Raw genomic sequence first — 11,129 nt, 5'->3', positions numbered from 1 at the left:
TGAAGTCATTCACTTAACCAACTGAGTCACCCAGGTACAACTCTAGGCCACCATATTTTTTTCTGTTTAAGAAGTTCATATAATTGGAACCATATAATATATACTTCTTAATGTCCAGTTTCCTTGCTCTATTCAGCACTTTGAAGTTAATTCATATGTATCAGTAGTTTGCTCCATTATCTTATGGCCCTATTTTTTAAATTCATTCTGCTGTGGATGAACATTAGGATGATGTCTAGATTTTGGCTCTAATGAATAAAGCTGCTATGAAATTCATATATATATAATCTTTTATATAATATTATATATAATTTTTTGTGTGGGTATATATTTTCAATGTTATTGTTTGCTTCACTGGTTAGACCCTCCAGAGCAATCTTGAATAAAAATGGTGAAAGAAGACATCTTTAATTTGTTCCCCATTTTAGGGAACAAAGTATTATTTTTCCTATTAAGTATAATATTAACTATATTTTAAAATGACTTATTAATTTGAGAAAGTTTCCTTTTATTTGTTTGCTGAGAACTTTTATTAGAATAAGGGTTGAAATAAAATGTCTACATTTTATTTGATAAAATTATATTGTTAATCTCATTATTCTGTTAATATGGTAAGCTAATTGATATTTAATTATTTGATCAACCTTACATTTTGAAGAAAAAACATTATTAGTCCTGATGTCTTTTTTTATGTATTTCTGTATTGGATTTATTCGTGTTTGCTAAGTGTATTTTTATCAAGTTTCATGAGGGATATTAGTTAATAGCTCTCATTTCTCATGTCCTTATCTGGTTTGCTTTGGTTAAATAAAAGGAATTGGTGGTTTTTTCCTCCTCTAATTTCAGAAATGATGATAGCATTTACTTTTTAGTCTTTGAATTAATTTGCTGGTGAAAGCATCTAGGCCTACAATTTTTACTGGGGAATGGTTCTCAATAATGAACTCAATCTCTTTAAGAGAAAAAAGGTGATTCAGATTTTCCATTCACCTTCAGTCAACTTTTAAAGTTGTATTTTTCAAAAAATGTGACTGTGACTATATTGTTAAATTTTTGGCAAAAAGTTTTTCATTCTGTTCCCTCATTTATCTTTTACTACTTATAGAGTCTGTAGTGATATATCATTTTCATTATGATTTTGGTAGTTTGAGGGTTTTTTAAAAAACATTTTTCACCTTTACTCTCTTAAGCATTGCGGTTTATTATTTTTTCCAATTTGTCTATTTTCCATTTCATTCATTCTAGTCTTATTTTTTATAAGACTTTCTTTCTACTAATTATTTTGGTTTTAATGTGTGCATCTTTTTCTAGCTTCTTTAAGTGAGAGTTTAGCTTCTGGATTCTACACTTTTGTTTTCTGAGATAAATAGATAGAGCGAGCTTGGAGGTTGATCCTTCCCCAGGCTGGCAACTGATGAAATTGCAGCCCCATCAACATCTGCATTGCAGCCTGATGAGACAACACAGTAAAGACCCAGCTAAACCATGTCCAGATGCCTAACCCACAGGAACTGGAATGATAAAGATGTGTTGTTTTAAGCCACTAAAGTTGCAGTAATATGTTACATAGCATACCCAATGATGGCTTTACTTTACAGTATTTTATTTTTAAATGTGAATTAATCAAGATAGTTGATAATGCTGTTCAGATTCTTTATGCATATTGATTCTTTGTCTTGTTCTCTGTTACCAAGAGAGGTATTAAAATCTCCTACTATGTGAGTTTGTCTATATCTTCCTGAACTTCAGTGAGGTTTTGTTTGGTGTATTTTGAAAGTCTATGCTCAGCATGATATTCAGTTTTATTTGTCAACTCCTCTAGCCTGTAGTTCCCAGTTGTATCATTAACACTAATCTAGGGTATGCTGTGAATGTATTTAGTAGATAGGATTGATGTCTGTAATCAATTTACTTTAAATGAGGAAGATTACTCTGTGGGTGGGCCTGATTTAATCAGTGGAAAAGCTTTAGGAGCAGAGCTAAGGGTTCTCTGAAGAAGAAATCCTAGCTGTGGACTATAGTTACAGCTCATGCTTGTGAACTCCAGCGTGCCCGTCCTAATGTTCTTCTGTACAGATTTTGGACTTGCCCAATAAATCCCCTCAGCCATGTAAGCCAATTCCATTCATGAAGTCTTTATATATATATATATATATATATATATATATATATATATATATCCTAATATATATAATATATATGGAATCCTACTGATTCCATTTCCCTGGTGAAACCCTAATGGATACAGTCAGGTTCACACACATTTATGATTATAAAGTGTTCATGATGAATTGAACTTTTTGTCATTATGAAATGTTCCTCATTATCTTAGGTGATACACCTGGTCTCGAAATTTGGGTTGCCTGATATTAATATAAGCATTTCATCTTCTATGCCTCCTGCTTGCATAGTATAACATTTTCTATCATTTTACTTTCTGACTGTCTCTAAAGGACATTTCTTGTAGATAACATCGAGCTGGATTTTACATTTTATGCATTGCAGTAATTTCAGGCTTTTTATTGAAGTGTTTTGTCATACATATTGTCTGCTAATTTACTTCTACATAGACCATTAGCCCCACATTAATTACATAAATCATAAAAAAATAAGAGTTTAAAATATTTTTGTTATGTTTTCATACATATGTTGATTTTGGTGGTCCTTATCTCTTCCTGAAGATTGCAGTTTTCTTCTGATACCTTTTCCTTCCTTGTGGTGCATGTCTGCTTGTGATAAGTTCTCTGAGTTTTTATTATTTTTTAAATGTCTTTCTGTCTTCTAAGTTTTTGAGTATATTATCACTGGATATAGAATTTGAGGTGAGGCTGACATTTCTTTTTTTCTTTCCTTTCATACTTTGTAAGCTGGCATTCTATTGTTCTGATCTCCTTTCTTTTTTTCTATTATTATTATTATTATTTATTTATTGCTAAGTCAGCTGTCATTTGTACCATTGTTTTCGTCTTTACTTTGTCTTTTCTAAATATCATCTCCTTATCTTTTATTTTTATAAGTTTTTACAATGATGTATCTAATTATGATAGTTTCAAAAGCATTTTATTTTGAAATTATTGCAGACTTACAGAGAATTTGCAAAAATAGTATGAATAATGCCCATATGTCCTTTATTTGGATTCCTCAAATGTTAAAACCAGATGTATTTTACGTATACATATATGGTAATATACTAATATTACATATATTTTTTCAGAATCTATTAAAATTGTAGAGATATGATTCCTTACAGGTAAATAACTGTGTTTCCTGAAGTTGAGGACATTCCTTTACATATCTGCAGTGCAATTAGTGTATTATGCTCCTGGTTAGCCACCTATCATTACTTAAATATAATCAATTATCCTAGTCATGTCTGTTTTAGCAGAAAGAAAAAAAAAAAACTTATCCAAGATCCAAACCAGTAATACCCACTGCTTTTAGTTCTCACTTCTTTGTCTGTTTTAACCTGGAAGAGTTCGTTCGTCTGTGACATTTTGACAAGCAGAGACTAGTTATTGCATTCAGCATCCTCTGATCTGCGAGTGCTGGAAGCTTACTAACAAGTGGGTTCGGGGTTTGCACTTGTAACTGGAACACACGATGACGTTTTGAATATGTTATGTCACATGGTACACAGTACATGCCCTTTTACAAATGATGTTAATTTTGATCATTTTGTTAAAGTTGTGTCTCCCAGGTTTCTCTAATATAACATTGCTATTTTATCTTTGTTATTAATAAGTATCATGTGAGGAGATACTTTGTCTTTTCTAAATATCATCTCCTTATCTTTATGTGGTCAATATCTTGTTTCTCCTTAAATGTTTCATCCACTATCTTTAGTACCCACTGATGGTTCTTGCTGGAATAAATTATTGCTGTAATGTGTATCAAATGGTGTTTTTCAAATTTGATCATTCCTTCTAAATTAATGCTTTGGAGTTATAGAATGAGGGAGCGCTTTTAAGTTTCTACTACTAATTTCTTCACTTTAATATGGAATCATGCATTCTTACTTTTTTTAAAATTTTATTTATTTATTCATGAGAGACACAATGAGAGAGGCAGAGACACAGGCAGAGGGAGAAGCAGGCTCCGTGCAGGGAGCCCGATGTGGGACTAGATCCCGGGATTCCAGGATCACGTCTGGGCTGAAGGCAGATGCTTTAACTGCTGAGCTACCCAGGCATCCCACATTCTTACTTTAATAAATGCATTTTAACCAGTGGGAGCCCCTTCAAACTGGTTCCTGTGTCCTCTTGTCATGGTCCCATTATGTTTTCAACACTCTTAATTTTTGGGGTAGCGATATGCTCTATCTCATCGTGTACTCCCCTAGTCTCAGCCCTGGAATCGGTATTCTCTCCAATGAGCCCTGATTTATTTTAGTGAGAATAATACATATTTTTGGAAACCAACATTATGCTGTCTCATAATATGATGAGATATACTCACTACTACTGGATATTAGGGCTTTAGTTCTTAAAAATATGTGCGTGTGCATACACACACACAACACATACTCCTGTTTATCTCTCAATATATCAACTATATATGTATTTGTTAATATGTACATCAAATCTACATCCATCTATCAAATCATGGGCTCATACTGGCACCTCCAATTCAAATGCAGTATAAAAGATTTACTCTAACTCCCTCTTTATGCTTCACCTGGAAAGTCCTCACTTCATCTGGCTACAATAAATTTACTTATTTGCTCAATCCCAGAATTTACCAAAGTAGCATTAGAATTCCTAAGTTACACTCACTGAAAAAGAGAACAAAACCCTTATAACTATAGTTTAATATTTGTTTATATTCCAGTTTTCTGTTCAGCTTGAGGATGTCTAGTTAAAATACACTGGCTAAAAGTCATGTGGGTCAGTTTTTTTCATTCTTTTCTGTGTGGTTATGTCTCTCATTTGAAATATAATTAGGTTGCTTTCTGTTTGCATTCTATTTTATTATTATCATTAACTTTATTATTTAAATTTTTGTGTGTATGATACATAGAAATTATTTTAAAAGTCAGACTATGAAAAATAGTATACTGACTGATAGGGGCTACTTTCCATCTTTTCTCAGCTTTTCCGATCCTACTTCCTATTGATTTTTTGTTTACACATTCTGTACTTCTTAACGCACTATTAAGTAGATACATATTTATTTTCCTTCTATTATAAAAGGTCACCAACTAAAGATATTTGCACTCAATTTTCATTTGGCAACGTATCTTGGAAATCAGTTCACAGAGCTGTTCCTCATTCTTCTTTAAAGCTGCATAATATACCCTTGTGTAGATGTATTAGTTTTTTCAACTCCTATATATGGAGATTTTGTTGTTGCTAATAATTGCCATTTATAAGCAATGTTACCATGAACAAACTTATGCATCTGTGTGGTTGTATTGTTGAGGTGTATCTTTAGAGTAAATTTAGAGTAAATTACTAGAAGTAGGATTGCTAAATCAAAAGATAAACGCTATGTAGATTTGCTAAATATTGCAAGAACAATTTGCATTTCAACCAGCAGTGTAGGAAAGTGCTTGTTTCCCCAAAACCTTAACAAAAAATGTCTTGTCACATCTTTAAATTTTTGACAATCTGAGATGAAAATGGTAACAGTGTGGCCATTCTTATATAATTTATTGCATTTATAACTCATATTTAATAAAATATATTTATCCTGATTATATAGTTTGATGACTTTTGACAGAGGTCTACATTAGGGTAAACACCAATACAAGTTATGGAACGTTTCTACCCCCAAAGGTAGTTTATGCCTTTTTGAAATAATTCCTCCTTTCTACTTCTCATGACTGGTATGCTTTTCATCAGTGTGGATTAGTTTTCCCTGTTCTGCAATTTCACATAAGTAAAATCACAGCATGTGCTCTTTATCTGCCTTCTTTTGCTCAGTATCCTTCTGACTTTCATCCATAATACTGAGTATATAAATAGTTTCTTCCTTTTAATTGCTGAGAAGTACTACACATATGGGTATATCACAAATTGTTTATCTCTTAACTTGATGGTGGACATTTAGGTTGTTTTCAGGTTTTGGATGCCTGAATAAATCTGCTAGAAGCATCTGCTTAGAAGTGTTTGCATGAATATATATTCATTTCTCTCAGGTAGATATGAAGGGGTGTAATCCCTGGATCGCTGAGGATATTGATGTTGTTCAATTGCTTTCTAAACGATTGTACCATTTGGCACTCCCACACACAATGTGTAAGATTTCCAGTTGCTGGGCATCCTCTTTGCATTGTCTCTTTCCTTTCTTTTAGCCTTTCTAGTACGTATATCACTGAGGTTTGACTTTGCATTTCCTTGATGAGTAAAGATGTCAAAAATTTTTCATATTCTTATTGATCATTTTTGTATGTTCTTATTTCAGGAGATTGCAAATATTTTGCTAATTGTCATTTGTCGTTTTCTTATCATTACGTTGTAAGAATATATATTTTGAATACCATTATTTTGTCTGATAGGTATATTAAAAACCTTTTCTCTCTGCCCATGGCTTGCACTTTCATTTCCTTAACACTACCTTTGAAGAACAGAAGTTTTATATTGGATTCAAGTCCAATTTATTTATGTTTGTTGTATTGTTTTGGTATTGGTGTCCTAACTAAGAAATCTTCATGTATTTAAAGTTGAGTATATTTTCTCATATGCTTTCTTCTGTATGTTTTGTAGTTTTATTCCTCATGTTTTGGTCAACTTATGTCATGCTTTGGCAAAAATCAATTGCCCATAGACGTGCAAGGTTACTTTTAGATTCTTTATTTTCTATGATTTATATGGACGTTATGCAAAATTACCCAACAATCCTGAGGGAAGGTGTAGCAAGTAGCATATATGATGATTTATGAGTGTCCCCATTTCATAGTGCTGGGGTCTCATGAAATTGGTCCACCTGATATCTCAGAAATCGACCTGGTCACTCAATAGTCAGTCTCTTCCTCTAGCATGGCTGTGAAGGTTTTTTATTATCCAGGCTAGGCTGGGGGATAGGAGTGAACTTTCCAGCCTATTTCCCATGGTAATTTATATCTCATTTAGCATGATCAGTTTTGTTAAATTCATTCTTTCAGTTCATTTTGAAAAGGGTCTGAGGGCATTAGCATTATAAAAAAAGCAGTGTGTCTTTTGCCTCTGCCTTTTACTGATGCCGTAAACTGAGGGAGTTGTATACCCTCCTGAGCCTCAATATATATAAAGTATGGATATAGCAATATACACGATTTAGTATCTACTGTTGTCTAATAACACCTACTCCACAGTAAAATCCTATATATTAAACACTTAGCGTATATCAGTGGTATATAATAACTCACATCAAGAATTTCAATTAATGTTCATCACAATATTTTTGTTCTATTACAACTAAAACATTTTGTCTTTTAAAAAATCTCTAAGTAGTTAAGTATATAGTCTCTATAAGATGTCCAGGGAGATAATACTCAGATATGCCATTTCCATCAGATGTTCACTGAGCTGTCTTTAAAAGAACCCCTTTATATGCTTTCAGACATATCAAATCTACTTGATGCTTATAACATCTTAATTTGTTCTTCATTGAAAATTCAACTTCAGACTTCAAAGTAAGAACATAACACTCACGAGGAAAAATCAGTACTTACATGCTCAGAGTTGAGAAAAACCAGGTTTTGTATCATATAAGGTAGATCAATTTCATGCTAACATCAGGAAATCCGTGCCTCTCAGCTTTGCACTTTTAATTAATAACAGCATCTGAAGGTAATGACTCACGGCTTCTCAAATAAATGTGTACCATTTTCTTGAGTAATTTGCTGATACATGGGACATGGCTAGCAGAATTACATGCCTTTAGTGAAAGGCAGAGGGATCCATAATTCACATGAACATAAATTATTAAAAAGAAACCATTACTGTAAAAATAATTCATGAATCAGACAACAAGATGACTCTTCTATGGGAAAGTATAAACATTTCTATTGACTACAGCGTTTTTTTGTGAATTTACATAAACTATAAACTGATTATTGTGTTTATATAATAGTTTAGATTGGCATGAATTTTCAACTAGTAGTCTAGTAACACTATGGGGATTAGGAAACCCTGTGCCTAACCCTGTCTTTGAGCTCATGAATAGTAGCTTCGCATTACAGAAATATGTGATAATTTCAGTGTTTTAATTCCTGGGAAAGTCACCTAAGAGCTTATTGCAATAGATGAACTAAGTGAAATAAGGAGTATAGCCTGAAAATAAATTTGTTAGAGAAACTTGACTTCTAGGAAAGGAGTCTATTGATTGTACAACAGATGCCCGCTACTTCCTCAGCTAAACCTCATGTTATCAACTGATAGTATTGGCATTCTGGTTCATAAATCAATCTCTCAGGAGTTTGGTTATAGTGAATCATTTTTCCTGAACTTGATCACCTCTGAATAAGCAGATAAAAACAGAGCTGTAGCGCTGTGTTACTGTTGTACTGAGACCACAGGCAGAGGCTTGCAGGCAATGAATTCTGCAAGTAATCAGTTCAACCCCCTGTTGATTGCTGCTGCTGAGGTCACGGTGGCATTCCATTCTCCACAGATGTGAAAGGTTTTTAGCAGCACACACCCACGAGAGTCCCTTTCAGTGGAGACACTCTTGTGCCTGACGTATTTCAGATTGCCCTTTGAGGAGCTTTATTTATATTGTTAAGAACTAAATATAAATTTTACCTGCAGTGAGAGATTCAGGTTTAACACACTCGACCAAATACTCTTGAGAAGAAGACCTGTTATTTTGTTCTTTCTTAATATCTCACTAGTGTCTAGACCTTATTCTTCTTCAAATTCCTTAAGCAGCTCGCTGTTTACTAAACATGCACCTTGGCTCAGAAAAGGGATTTGGAGAACGATAAATACTTTTTAGCTTAATGTGTTCATATCATGTCCGAATGGCATTACAGAAACAGCAGTATTTTTTCTCATTCCCAAACAGGTATTTTCAATGCCTATGTGATAGCAGGGTGGGACTGTTTTGGAGGTGAGAAGGGAATCCAATGAGGATTGGCATGTAGAATTTAAAAAGAACCCAAACAACCCACCTCATTAGTTAGTGTGTTCAGGAATGAGCTTTCCAGCTCTGGGATGGCTTGAAGATGTGTCCTCATGCCACTGCTATATACTATGCTCTCCAGGTAACCAGGAAGGCTGGCTCATGTCTGCTTGTTCTAGAAGGCAGCCTGGCACTCACTGTATGAATGTTCCTACTTATAGAGAAATGAACTGGCAAAACTTGAAGAAGCACATAACAATTATACATCCACCTTACAAAATATGTAAGCATAGGGGCACCTGGGCGACTCTGTGGTTGAGCATCTGACTTTGGCTCAGGTCGTGATCCCAGATTTCCAGGGTTGAGTCCCGCATGGAGCTTCCTGCAAGGAGCCTGCTTCTTCTTCTGCCTCTCTCTTTGCCCTTCTCATGAATAAATAAAATCTTTAAAACAAACAAAATATGTAAGTATACATTTCTGACTCTAAGGTTGAAGGGTTTATTTGCCATTTGGGACAGCACTTCTAGACTCCTGTGAGTCTAGACACATGCACAGATTGACACAGACCTGTCACAAACACTCCCTCTTTTAATCAGTCAACAGTTACTTATCAAATGTCCACCCTGGGACAGATAATCTGCTCACCCCGAGAATAAGTGGTGGATAAGTAAGACAACAATCCCTGACTCTGGAAGCTTCTATTCTGGTGAGGAAGGTGGATGAAGGGATCGTGCGATGCAGAGATAACATACTTCCAGGACGGAGCTTCTAGTAAGTGGGTGGTCCGGGAAGAGTTTTCTGAACAGGTGACGTTTAAGCAGAAAGAACCTTAAACATGTAAGTGAACATTTACTTAGGATCAGGTCCAAACACTTTATTCGGGCATGCAGGGAGGGATCTTCATCATCTAATTCTTGCTTCTCCTCCGGACTTCTTGTTACCAACTCCCAAGTTTTCAGATTTTCTTTGATCTCTTCACAGAACACTTTATAGTGGCCTCTGTTAGTGCAAATAATTCCATATTATGATTTAATGGGATACCAGGAATTGTCATTTAAAAAAATCATCATCATTAATAACCAGAGAGCACTGCATAATGCATATCTATGCATGCAAAGAAAATAAACAAGGAGGAAATTTTGTCTGGTTTACAGTCACTTGAGAGTCCATTCTAGGCAAATACACTTTGTGTGTGTGATTTGTGTGTGTGTGTGTGTGTGTGTGTGGTGGTATTTGGGAGCCATTAGCTCATACCTTTCACTTTCTAACTTTGGGAGAGGGTGAAAACATTTTTTAAAGAGACTCGGAGGTCATCAATAGGAAAGCAGCTCTGAGTGTGCATTAGGTGTGCATTAGGTAGAGTAAGAGCTGGTACAGTTAATGGACCTCAGCCTTTCAGGGGCTTCAAACAGTGAAGTTTTGGCGCTTGCTCACATAGAAGTCCAAGTTCATGGTCCTGATCCAACCATGATGGCTTCCATTCTGTGGTTGCTCACACTTTGCTCCTCCACTCCCCAATCAACAGAAGGAACATGACAGGGTGAAGAATTCATCTCGACTTTTCTTCTGCTGTGACTTGTTAGTGACAAATATACTGCTGTTTATGTTCTATTGGCAAAGACTATGTCCGTGGTCCTTTCTAGAGGCAAAGAGATGGCTGGAGACTGTCACTCTGGCTGTGGCCAGTGCTTCCAGTGACAGCTCTATGCTATGAGGAGAGGTGCATGAATTTTCTTGTCCATTTAGCCATCCAGTAGCACCAGATAATATGTTTGCACTCATCTTCCTAAGGGGAATATTCTTGCCCATTCCCAAGGGAGACAACCCAGTGTCCCACCAGTCAGTACAAGTCCAGACCTCAGTACTGTCTGCTGACAGTGTTTAAAAGCTGTCACACGTAGACAAGTCATGTTTACCTCCCTCACACCAGCAGTGATGTGGAACAGGTGCATGGTAACTGGAACACAATCTCCAGTGCAGGAAAGAATTAAATAATGGGAGGCAGATAGCTTCCACGGTCCACGGCATTTAAGAATGGATTCTGGGTAGGTTTTGTGCAGACCCTGTGGCTGATGCTGGATAGTTTT

Source organism: Nyctereutes procyonoides, unplaced genomic scaffold (assembly GCF_905146905.1).
Source record: "Nyctereutes procyonoides isolate TBG_1078 unplaced genomic scaffold, NYPRO_anot_genome, whole genome shotgun sequence".
Taxonomy (NCBI): Eukaryota; Metazoa; Chordata; class Mammalia; order Carnivora; family Canidae; genus Nyctereutes; species Nyctereutes procyonoides.
The sequence above is the reverse complement of the archived record's forward strand: the minus strand, read 5'-3'. Positions refer to the sequence as shown.